The 13320-nt window shown below is 45.4% G+C and overlaps 1 protein-coding gene and 1 pseudogene across 1 annotated transcript in view; both read right to left on the reverse strand.

Annotated features, from left to right (window-relative positions):
- LOC126285028 (coagulation factor X-like) overlaps positions 1-13320 on the reverse strand; it is a 724967-nt gene that overhangs the window by 268609 nt on the left and 443038 nt on the right. The gene's annotated exons all lie outside the window — the stretch shown is intronic.
- LOC126285623 (5S ribosomal RNA) lies at positions 10731-10848 on the reverse strand (annotated as a pseudogene).

Below are 13320 nucleotides of genomic sequence, written 5' to 3' on the forward strand. Positions count from 1 at the left end.
ACACAGCATCCCGCAGTCGTATTCCGAAATACTGGAGGTACATTTAAAGAACCCGCTGTTTTCTTCTTCTATGTGTTCTGAATATGTTCCCATATTTTTTATTACACTTTTTTTCTTTTTGGTCATCAGTCTACTGACTGGTTTGATGCGGCCCGCCACGAATTCCTTTCCTGTGCTAACCTCTTCATCTCAGAGTAGCACTTGCAACCTACGTCCTCAATTATTTGATTGCGTATTCCAATCTCTGTCTTCCTCTACAGTTTTTGCCCTCTACAGCTCCCTCTAGTACCATGGAAGTCATTCCCTCATGTCTTAGCAGTTGTCCTATCATCTTGTCCCTTCTCCTTATCAGTGTTTTCCACATATTCCTTTCCTCTCCGATTCTGCGTAGAACCTCCTCATTCCTTACCTTATCAGTCCACGTAATTTTCAACATTCGTCTATAGCAACACATCTCAAATGCTTCGATTCTCTTCTGTTCCGGTTTTCCCACAGTCCATGTTTCACTACCATACAATGCTGTACTCCAGACGTACATCCTCAGAAATTTCTTCCTCAAATTAAAGCCGGTATTTGATATTAGTAGACTTCTCTTGGCCAGAAATTCCTTTCTCGCCATAGCGAGTCTGCTTTTGATATCCTCCTTGCTCCGTCCGTCATTGGTTATTTTACTGCCTAGGTAGCAGAATTCCTTAACTTCATTGACTTCGTGACCATCAATCCTGATGTTAAGTTTCTCGCTTTTCTCATTTCTACTACTTCTCATTACCTTCGTCTTTCTCCGATTTACTCTCAAACCATACTGTGTACTCATTATACTGTTCATTCCGTTCAGCAGATCATTCAATTCTTCTTTACTTTCACTCAGGATAGCAATGTCATCAGCGAATCGTATCATTGATATCCTTTCACCTTGTATTTTAATTCCACTCCTGAACCTTTCTTTTATTTCCATCATTGCTTCCTCGATGTACAGATTGAAGAGTAGGGGCGAAAGGCTACAGCCTTTTAGCCTTTTCTTCCTCCCTTCTTAATACGAGCACTTCGTTCTTGATCGTCCACTCTTATTATTCCCTCTTGGTTGTTGTACATATTGTATGTGACCCGTCTCTCCCTATAGCTTAACCCTACTTTTTTTCAGAATCTCGAACAGCTAGCACCATTTTATATTGTCGAACGCTTTTTCCAGGTCGACAAATCCTATGAACGTGTCTTGATTTTTCTTTAGCCTTGCTTCCATTATTAGCCGTAACGTCAGAATTGCCTCTCTCGTGCCTTTACTTTTCCTAAAGCCAAACTGATCGTCACCTAGCGCATTCTCAAATTTCTTTTCCATTCTTCTGTATATTATTCTTGTAAGCATCTTCGATGCATGAGCTGTTAAGCTGATTGTGCGATAATTCTCGCACTTGTCAGCTCTTGCCGTCTTCGGAATTGTGTGGATGATGCTTTTCCGAAAGTCACATGGTATGTCGCCAGACTCATATATTCTACACACCTACGTGAATAGTCGTTTTGTTGTCACTTCCCCTAATGGTTTTGGAAATTCTGATGGAATGTTATCTATCCCTTCTGCCTTATTTGACCGTAAGTCGTCCAAAGCTCTTTTAAATTCCGATGCTTATACAGTAACCCCTATCTCTTCTAAATCGACTTCTCTTTCTTCTTCTATCACATCCGACAAATCTTCACCCTCATAGAGGCTTTCAATGTATGCTTTCCACCTATATGCTCTCTCCTCTGCATTTAACAGTGGAATTCCCGTTGCACTCTTAATGTTACCACCGTTGCTTTTAATGTCACCAAAGGTTGTTTTGACTTTCCTGTATGCTGAGTTTCTCCTTCCGACAGTCATATCTTTTTCGATGTCTTCACATTTTTCCTGCAGCCATTTCGTCTTAGCTTCCCTGCACTTCCTATTTATTTCATTCCTCAGCGACTTGTATTTCTGTATTCCTGATTTTCCCGGAACATGTTTTTACTTCCTCCTTTCATCAATCAACTGAAGTATTTCTTCTGTTACCCACGGTTTCTTCGCAGCTAGCCTCTTTGTACCTATGTTTTCCTTCCCAACGTCTGTGATGGCCTTTTTAGAGACGTCCATTCCTCTTCAACTGTGTTGCCTACTGCGCTATTCCTTATTGCTGTATCTACGGCGTTAGAGAATTTCAAACGTATCTCGTCATTCCTTAGAACTTCCATATCCCACTTCTTAGCGTATTGATCCTTCCTGACTAATGTCTTGAACTTCAGCCTATTCTTCATCACTACTATATTGTGATCTGAGTCTATATCTGCTCCTGGGTACGCCGTACAATCCAGTATCTGATTTCGGAATCTCTGTCTCACCATGATGTAATCTAATTGAAATCTTCCCGTATCTCCCGGCCTTTTCCTAGTATACCTCCTCCTCTTGTGATTCTTGAACAGGGTAATCGCTATTACTAGCAGAAATTTGTTACAGAACTCAATTAGTCTTTCTCCTCTTTCATTCCTTGTCCCAAGCCCATATTCTCCTGTAACCTTTTCTTCTACTCCTTCCTCTACAAGTGGATTCCAGTCGCCCATGACTATTAGATTTTCGTCCCCCTTTACATACTGCATTACCCTTTCAATATCCTTATACACTTTCTCTATCTGTTCATCTTCAGCTTGCGACGTCGGCATGTATACCTGAACTATCGTTGTCGGTGTTGGTCTGCTGTCGATTCTGATTAGAACAACCCGGCCACTGAACTGTTCACAGTAACACACTCTCTGCGCTACCTTCCTATTCATAACGAATCCTACACCTGTTATACGATTTTCTGCTGCTGTTGATATTACCCGATACTCATATGACGAGAAATCCTTGTCTTCCTTCCACTTCACATCACTGACCCCTACTATATCTAGATTGAGATTTGCCTTTCCCTTTTCAGATTTTCTAGTTTCCCTACCACGTTCAAGCTTCTGACATTCCACGCCCCGACTCGTAGAACATTATCCCTTCGTTGATTATTCAATCTTTTTCTCATGGTAACCTCCCCCTTGGCAGTCCGCTCCCGGAGATCTGTTACACCCTACGCATCGAAAAAAGAAAAGAAAAGGTGGAGTGGACCTGGAGCCTGCAGCACCACAACTTCATAGCAGCTCAGTCAAACAAATTTGTTCTCCATTTGTTGTCACTAAAGGATAACCTTATTCTTCCCATTTAATACACACTAAAAAAACAATATTGACCTTTCTCCGAACGGTCACAGTGTAATGTGTATTTATCGGTCGATACCGAGCCTGCGACTTACAAATAGAATGTCTTTCCAGTACGAGAAGACCATAATGGGATGTACGAGTACAGGTATGACACGTGGACGTCTTGGTGTGGCCGTGGATCGCACTTCGGATAGCTCAAGCCATTAAGGCGGCCGCTAGCGTAAAGCAGGAAATCCAGGTCAGTGTCCCAGCAAAAAGTTTCATTGTCGTCGTTTCATTACATACCTGGAGGTAGTCCCTATTTGCAAGTGCGAACACATTTCCTGACGAGTGAAAGTTGTATTTCTTGTTGATTCCTCTAGTCTGACGGCAGAACAGCGTACACTGGTTACGCTGAATCACTGGCAGTCCGTTTGCCGGTGTCCACGGCGGAGAAAGTGGCGGCCACCGGCAGCTGCTGCTTAGAGGGCACCCGCTAGCAGCGCCATCAATTAGCTGCACCAGCCGTCCTCACTCCCCTGTTGACGGGCCAGGCCCACAAGGAGCGGGTCTACTTGTGAAATGAAAACCTCCGCGGTCGGAAACGCCACACTTGTTACGAGGGGTGTTCCATAAGTGATGCAACACATTCTTTTCTCCGCCAGATTCGGTTGAAAAAATAGGGAATTGTTGTCGGACATTGTAGTATATTTCCACTATATCCCCTATTATTTCGCGGAATTGCGACTCATGACGGTGCTGTTCGTAGCCTTCAAATTGGTGTCTCTTACGGAGGAATGTTCCAAGCAGAGAGAGATCACTGAGTTCCTTTTGGTGGAAAACCAGAGCATCGCAGATATTCACAGACGCTTGCACAATGTCTACGGAGTCCTGGCAGTAAAAAAAAAAAAAAAAGCACAGTGAGTCGTTGGGAGAGGCGTGTGTCATCATCGCAACAAGGTCGCACAAACCTGTCCGATCTCCCGTGTGCCGGGCGTCCGCCATCACAGCTGTCACTCCTGCACTGGTGGAACGTGCGGACACTCTCACTCGAGCTGTCGACGGATCACAACTCCACGTCTCTGTTGGTGGTCCTGACAGACTCGACCACCAGGTAGGTGCCCTGTGAGCACCTCGCTGCATAACAGAAGACCATAGAAACCAATGAAGGACTATTTTTACAATACTGCTTGCACGTGATGAGGCTGACCGTGCAAATTTTTTTGTCAAACATCGTAAAATGGGTTCATCACTTCGAACCGGAAACAAAACGGCATTCCACAGAGTGGCTCCACAGCATCCCTCGTCCAAAGAAAAGGTTCCAAGCCGCACCGTCGGCCGGTAAAGTCAGGGCGACGGCATTCTGGGACTCAGAAGGCTCCTCCCTCCTCCCCCCCCCCCCCCCCCCCCCACACACACACTCCACCCCATTGTGCTACCGTCAGGAAATTGAAGAAACGACTTCAGCGCGTTCGTCGTCATAAAAGTGCAAACGAATTTCTCCTTCTCCATGAAAACTCATCCACCCTACAGCCCGGATCTCACATCTCCCAATTTCCTTCTGTTTCATCCAATGAAGGATGCGTTCTACGGGAAGTAGAATGTGCACGATGGGGTCGTTATTGACACACAGGCCCTCGCAGTGAGGTGGCATTGAACGGAGATAATGTTAAAAAACAGGGTTTTGTTGCCAAAAGAGTGGGAAATAATATGTTGCAGTGCAACCCTTAATAAAACAAACCTCCTTTCAGAAAAAAATTGTTGCATTATTTATTGAATGACCGTCACCGGGCCGCTGTGGCCGAGCAGTTCTAGGCGCTTCAGTCTGCCTCGGGCATGGATATGTGTGATGTCTTCAGCTTAGTAAGGTTTAAGTAGTTCTAAGTTCTAGGGGACTGATGACCTCCCATAGCGCTCAGAGCCATTTGAACCATTTGAATGCCCCGCCTAAAATATTCCGGACTGTTGTGAACTGGTCGGACGAATTCCACGTTCCGTACCCGTCTGTGCAGGACGTCTTCAACACGGTTTGTATGTTTTTCGAAGTTTCGACGCGCACCTTGGCTAGCTCCCGGTTGAAGTAAAATTCCGCTTCCGCGTGCTCCAGCGCAGAGACGTGACGGCACCTGCTTTGAAAACTCGAGCGCAATTGACGGTTGTCGGTTTGCTGCAGAATCCTTGAATATATTCTGAATTCGAATATAATAAAGTTCCGCTATCACCTTGCTGCCAGTCCTTGGTGGAAGGCTAGTACACTTCTTCTTCAGAACCGGAATCCAGATACACCGTTCAGTTCCACGCTCCCCTCCAGTGCGGCGTTTGGCCGCCTTCATGGGCATACTCTAATGAGTTTTCATAGTATCGGCTTGTGGCTATGACCACCTCGGTCTTCTGAAATCGTATCCGATGCTCCACTGGCTGCAAAGACTGTCCGTAACAACTGACCTGTCTGTTTCTCCCTTTCTACGATTGCCCTTGTGTTCTTTCCGTCGTTTCTCGGCCGTTGTTTAAGTGATGCCCCTCTACACGTCTCCACAAGAACACGGTATCCCGTAAATTTTTCGCCTTTTACTGCGTTTCCGCTGCACTGTATCGGAATACCCTCCAGAAACACCGGAGTCCGAAGAACTGGAAAGAAGCGCAGGTGACTCCTGTATATAGCAAGAGAACGGACCCGCATAATTACAGACCAATATCCCTAACCTCTGTTTGCTGCCGAACCCTTGAACACATTCTCAGTTCGCATATAATAAACTTTCGTGAGACTGAGAAGCTTATGTCCACGAATCAACATGACTTTAGAAAGAATCACTCGTACCAAACTTGGCTTGTCATTTTCTCACATGATATCCTGTAAACTATGGACGAAGGCCAATAGGCAGCTTCAATACTTCTAGAATTCCGGAAAGCATTTGACACGACGCGCCATTATAAGCTGTTAATGGAGGTTGGAGCATATGGAATAAGTTCACAGAGATGTGAGAGGTTCGATTCCCGGCGGGGTCAGGGATTTTCTCTGCCTCGTGATGGCTGGGTGTTGTGTGCTGTCCTTAGGTTAGTTAGGTTTAAGTAGTTCTAAGTTCTAGGGGACTGATGACCGTAGCTGTTAAGTCCCATAGTGCTCAGAGTCACATGTGAGAGGCTGGACGGCTTCTTAAGTAATGGAACCCAGTATGTTGTCCACCACGCCCAGTGTTTATGACTGACAAGGGTGTCGCGTGAGTCCCTCGCGGAGTCTGTTAGGACCGCTGTTGTTCTCTGTATGCGTAAATGGTATGGCGGATGGGGTGGGCAGCGACCTGAGGCCTTTGCTGACGATGATGTGGTGTACGGTACGGTATCGAAGTTGGAGGATACAAGAGGACTTACACAAAATTTCCATTTGCTGTGATGAATTGCAAACTAGCCCTAAATGCGGGAAAATGTAGGTTAACGCCGATGAATAATGTCCGAACACTGCATTTGCAGTGTACTGCTTGACACAGTCACGTTGTTTAAATACCTGGCAATAACGCCGCGAAGCGACATGAAATGGAGCGAGGACTGTGGTACGGAAGGCGAATTAACAGCTTCGGTTTATTAGGAGACTTTTAGGAAAGAGTGGTTCACCCGCTAAGGAGACCGCATACGGAAAGTTGGTGCGACCTGCTCTCGAATGCTGCTCAAGTGTTTGGGAGCACATTGAAGGAGGACATACAAGCAATGTAGCTGCGGGCTGCTATATTTGTTACCGGTGGGTTCGAACTACACACAATTGTTACGAACATGCTTCGAGAAATCAAATGGGAATCCATGGAGGGAAGCCGACGTTCTTTTCGAGGAATAATATTGAGAAAATTTAGAGAACCGGCATTCGAAGCTGACTGCAGAACGATTCTAGTGTCGCCAAAATATTTAGCGCGTAAGGAGCAGGAAGCTAGATACCAGAAAGTAGGGCTCATACGGAGCCACATAGACAGTCGTTTTCCCTCGCTCTGTTTGCGAGAGGAAGAGGAGGCGAGACGACTAGCAGTGGTACAGGGTGGGCTCCGTCACGCACCGCGCGGTAGCTTGCGCAGTATCTGTGTAGACGTGGACCTGCGGACCGTTGAGGCAGCGCCTCGCAGGTCGCCAGCTGAGAACCGACATCGGTGTTGAGGAGGCTCCTGTTCGGTGGCTCCTAGACCTAACAACCCTACCACAACAACGGTCAAAACTTAATAATGATTGTGGTGTTGCTCACGCTGCTAAATACTACATTTTCGGGCAACAACAAAATAAATTTTGTGGCACGTGTCATTAGAGCACAGTTAATAAAGTCATTTCACGTAATAATGAATAAACTAGGCACTCAACTTTTCGTGTTACCCATGCTGGTCTCGTTGTAAAATCGTGGCACAATCGTCCAAAATCTAGGTGCTGATGATTCCAAGCTCGGATGCAAAGAGGCCTAGGTTTTATTCTGCTATATTCAAAAGCTTTATAGATGCGCTTCACAATTGATTCTTGAAGATTACACTTTTTCAGGACAATGGTGATGTAAAAAAGTAATCACAACTCCGAATTTAAGTTACATTTCTTTTTTATTACTTTTGCTGCAATATCACGTAACACACAAAACATCACTTCACAATACAAAACATACTCGCAAACATCTTCCTCACTGTTAAAGTTCACATTTTATCAGCTGACTACAATGTGCGTCTTTTCAACATGACGTCCAAGACTTGACCTTCTCAAGGTCCGACTCTCTAACAAGTACGTCAAAGATCATAGTGACAAAAGAAAGAATACACATAAGAATAATATCATTGCAACACAAACATATCGATGTATCAAAGTACCTCTACATTAATGAAATCAATTCTGAATATTGTCTCAGAAACATGTTAATTACTTTACAACACAGTAGAATATTACTGGTATCGAGAGGTTCAGGTGAGGTGCCGTAAGGGTTACATAATTCAAGTGCCATCACAACCGGCACCCTGGTTTCTTTGATGCCGGTTTCGACAGATTTATTTACTGATGGAGCAAATGGCTAGGCGACCATGGTTTACCACATGGAGACTGATATCCACGCGCGCCTTAGTAGACTACCTCTGTCGCAGCTCTCAGGACCAGCGTCGGCGGGGCCCAAGGTAGCACGGCCGAGGCCTCCCACACGTAACGAATGGCCGCCCTGGCTCGTAAAAGAAAATTGAGTTTCGCGAGCGGCCCCCGGACAGAGCTGTCGCTAAAGAGAAATGAACGCACGACTGGCGCTTCTCCAGCGCTTCCCACCTCTTTTGCAGCATCGTCAGCGCAGGTGCGGAGCCGCAGCTAGTATGATGAGCAGTAAAGTTCAGAAAGAGTGACAGCTAACTTTGTGATGGTATTTCGTATTTCAGCGAATAATTTGACGAGATCATCGCAAATTAAACGGGACAATTTTCTAGAAAATAAATGCATTAAAAATATTCCTCCCAGATTTCTGAACAAAATTATATCAAACTTACACATATCCATGTCCCAAAAATTACAAATATTGTTGGCCACATGCGGCATTTAATACATTTTAAGACTATGAGACGTTAGCCGTCATCTCGCTTACACCTGCTCCGACAGTCAATACTCTCGTTGCAAATATCGGTCAAACACACACACACACACACACACACACACACACACACACACACACACAATGCTCTGAGAGAGAAGACGTACACAACACACGGGCAATCACAGTGAGGAGCTGCAGGAGTAACGCTAGTGTTCAACCTGCGCAACGTGCAGGTGTTCGGCTTGTCTTTCGAGGTTAAGACTACGTGAGCGAGTGAGGGAGTACGAGGGCTTAGAGGAGATCTGTCTTCGCCAAAAACCTAGTTCAGTCGCTCTGACATATTGTCATTCAACACTCTACTCGCAGCATGAAACTACTAACAACACCGTGTACACACCGATATGAAACCAACATTCACGAAAATTACGCTCATTAATTACTATATGAATAGAAAATCTAATTTATTATTTATTCGCACCTGGCAATACGGGCTGGTTGGTGGACACTAGTGCAAGTTTATTCTTCATAAATAATGGAAACATGTGGATAAATGTTAGTTTCATTTAAATACGAGACGAATAACGTGTTTTATTTATGTTAGTTTATAGACGAGCGAAACAAATTACTTGCGTGTAGAATGTTATAGTGCCGTTTTATCAAGTAGTGTTTCCGTTGCCCGTGGGTGAGGCCACATTGGTTTCCTGATCAAATGAGCTTATTTATAATGAGAAGTGAATGGTAAAGCCGTATGGCATTGTTGGCTCGGATTTCCCGTGTGGTGGGTTTAGCCGCTTAGGCTGAAAGTGTTTTCTTGCGCCGCCCTCCCCCTTCTCCTTACTGGCGGATATGCGACAGTTCGAAAGTTACCTCTATAGCGGGAACTGTATTCTGGGACTGCGCGTGACTGAATTTCTCGTTAACACTCTGGCAACTGACGCACTCCTAAATCACAGATTCACATCTAGATTCGGCGTAGCCGACTTATTTTTCAACATGAACTTATTTATTTAATATTACTTTATACGAGTGTTATTTCAACTAAGCTGAAATGCATATGGCTGTATGTAAATTGGATTACATAAAAGAATGATTCACAACTTTAATCAGAATGATTAACTGTTTCCTAATTTAAATGTGCCCCATTAAAGAAATTCATCTCTTGAATTTACATGTAATTTCACTAATTGCAAACTATTCCCCATATTCTGCCAAAAATGTTGATTTAGGTCCTACAACAAATTCTTATCTTGTATCAGGTAACTTGGCTCTGCACTGCAAATGATGATATGAAATAAATCACTGCGCGGCAGTTTGCCTTTTTATTCCTTTTTCTTTTAAGCTCAAGTTTTGGCAAATTAGCTTTCTGATTCTGTTTCCAAAACTATTAATTATGCTTCAGACAAAAGTGCAAGGCGTGACAGCGCGTGTGTTACCGAACAAGTTTCTTTGAACTGTGGGAGAATGCTAGTTCTGCAACGTTCGGAGAAGAGCTTCTCTGAAGTTTCGAAGGTAGCAGACGAGGTACTGGCAGAAGCGAAGGTGTGAGGACGGGTCGTGAGTCGTGCTTGGGTAGTTCAGATGGTAGAGCACTTCCCCTCGAAAGGCAAAGGTCCCGAGTTCGAGTCTCGGTCCGGTACACAGTTTTAATCTGCCAGAAAGTTTCTTGTGGGAGAATGCTTTGTGAAATATCTATAAATGACAATAGGAAGTACTCTGATATTCTTTTGTAACACGAAAGTGAACTCCAAATAATACGAACAATCAGTATTCGCTCACTGCACTTTGTCATACTCGATAATTCTATTGCAAAAAAAAATTTTTCTGGAATTCGTAATACAGCTCTCTGCCTTCAGGCCACAAATGGCCCATCGGGACCATCCGACCGCCGTGTCATCCTCAGATGGAGATGCAGATACGAGGGCCGTGTGGTCACCAAACCGCTCTCCCGGTCGTTATGATGGTTTTCTTTTACCGGAGCCGCTACTATTTGGTTGAGTAGCTCCTCAATTGGCATCACGGCTGCGTGCACCCCGAAAAATAGCAACAGCGCATGGCGGCCCGTATGGTCACCCATCCAAGTGCCGGCCCCGCCGGACAGAGCTTAACTTCGGTGATCTGATGGGAACCGGTGTTTGCACTGCGGCAAGGCCGTTACCTGAATTCCTAATAGTACAATATCATTTAACTACTCTGAATGGCGGGCGGCTAACTGCAGTTCTGAACGAATAACTGACAGTTCTTCCAGATTGCAAAAACGTGTATATTATTGGACTCAATGAAATCTTTGCACAGCAATAATTACGGAAGTCGGGCCTACAGCTAACCTCAATACACGCTGAGGTGACAGAAGTCATGAAACAGCGATTCGCGCATATAAAGATGGCGGCAGTATCGCGAACACAAGGTATAAAATGTCAGGGTATTGGTGGAGCTGTCAGTTGCGCTCAGGTGATTCGTGTGGAACGGTCTCCCACGCGACAATGGGCACACAACGGGAATTAACAGATTTGGAAGGCGGAAAATAAGTTGCAGCAACACGCGTGGGAGATTCCATTTCCGAAATCGTTAGGGAATTCAGTTTTCCGAGATCCACAGTGTCAAGAGTGTGCCGAGAATACCTAATTTGGGCATTACCCCTCACTACGGACAACGCAATGGCCGACGGCCTTCACTTAACGAACGAGAGCAGCGGCGTCTGCGTAGAGTTGTGAGTGCTAACAGGCAAGCAACACTGCGTAGAATAACCGCAGAAATCAACAGGGGACGAGCAACGAACGTATACCTTAGGACAGTGTGGCGAAATTTGACGTTAATGGGCTATGGCAGCAGACACCCACGCGAGTGCCTTTGCTAACCGTACGACATCGCCTGCAGCGCTTCTCCTAAGCTACAGACCATACCGGTTGCATCATGACTGGAAAACCATGACCTGGTCAGATGAGGACCGATTTCAGTTGCCAGGAGCTGATGGCAGCATTCGAGTGTGCCGCAAGCGACAAGGCACTGTACAAGCTTGTGGTGGGTCCATAATGGTGTGGGCCGATTTTACTGGGATGGACTGGGTCCTCTAGTTCAGCTGAACCGATCACTGACTGGAAATGGGAATGTTTGGCTACCATGTTTGGAGACCATTGCAGCCATCCATGGACATCATATTCCGAAACAACCGTCATGTCACCGGGTCACCCAGATCGCCCAACATGAAGCGCACCGAACCTTTATGGGACATAATCGAGAGGTCAGTTCGTCCACAACATCCTGCACGGCAGCACTTTCGCAGTTATGAACGGCTATATAGGCAGCATGGCTCAATATACCTGCAGGGGACTTCCAACGACTTGCTGAGTCCATGCCACGTCGACTTGTTGCTCTACGCCGGGCAAAAGGAGGTCCGATACGATATGAGGAGGTATCCCATGACTTGTTACTTTCTGAAGTGCTCTCTTTTTATCCAGTTATCTTAAAAATCATCCTTTACCGCAGGTTAGACACTATAGAGCATTTCAGACAGCCATCTCTGCGCGGCACGCCCGCTTATTCGGCCATCGTACAGCACGCTCTCTGAACGGCTCCACAACTACTACTGCTGCTCACTAGCTTGCTCCCACAGTTCTTAATAACGCAGCCTCGGAAACCAGAGACTGTGTATCGCTAACGTGGTCAGCATGTAAAGATATTTGAAATTATAATATTCACGATAAACAGATAATTTTCATTATATTTGCGTTCGAAGATGCACCAGTTGTGAATGTACCACTTCATTCAGTGTATTTACCACTTAATTTCATGTATAAACCTTTCAAATTTTGTTGTGCGTATCTGTAGAGTATAGTGCCAAGTTTCTGTTGTATGAAGATGATGATGATGACAGAAAGGAGAGGATGAAACCCGGTGCCGGCGCACGCCTCTCTAACGGCAGATGGTGGACCGCCGAGATAACGTCCCTATACCACGGGCGGATCACCATAAACAGCATCACATGCCCTCACTTCGTGAGGCGTTGTGGAAGCGTTTGGCGTTGGCTCCAGGACACCGACATAATGCCTGGTGATCGGGAGCTTCACGCCACCATCCTTACTTTCCTTGCCGGCTACATACTGGCAGTGAAAGTTTTCGACGCCTTAATTCGAACAGCTTACCTCCGACTCGAGTGCCACCACAAAGGCGCGTCTGTGACCTCGGCTACGGAGGTGGGGAGGGGGGGGGGGGGGAGGGATGGGAAGTGGACCTTAAAAAAAAGTTAAGTACATCCACCATTCTACAAACCGCTTCATCACATCGGCGAAGTATGGTAACAAACATGCTCAACAGCAGCTAATACTGGAAATGAATTCCCTCATCTTCATATACAAGCATGTGATGGTCAACGACGCTTCCATTCGTTCATTGAAGAAACACACGATGGGCTAACGATGTTGTAAACGTATCACAAGGCATTGCAAACGTGCTCACTGCCTCTACTGCGAATTGGAACGTGCGTCAAAATAATGGAAATCCCCTTTCCTAATAGCTCCGTATTTAGGCATCTAAGAAACTCCGTAATCCAGGTCTTCACTCAAGTTCATACTCCAGTGATAACGTATAGAGGCGCTACACCTAGTTGATGAAGGTTCCTTCAGTGCCGGAAG

Source organism: Schistocerca gregaria, chromosome 8 (genome assembly GCF_023897955.1).
Source record: "Schistocerca gregaria isolate iqSchGreg1 chromosome 8, iqSchGreg1.2, whole genome shotgun sequence".
Classification (NCBI taxonomy): Eukaryota; Metazoa; Arthropoda; class Insecta; order Orthoptera; family Acrididae; genus Schistocerca; species Schistocerca gregaria.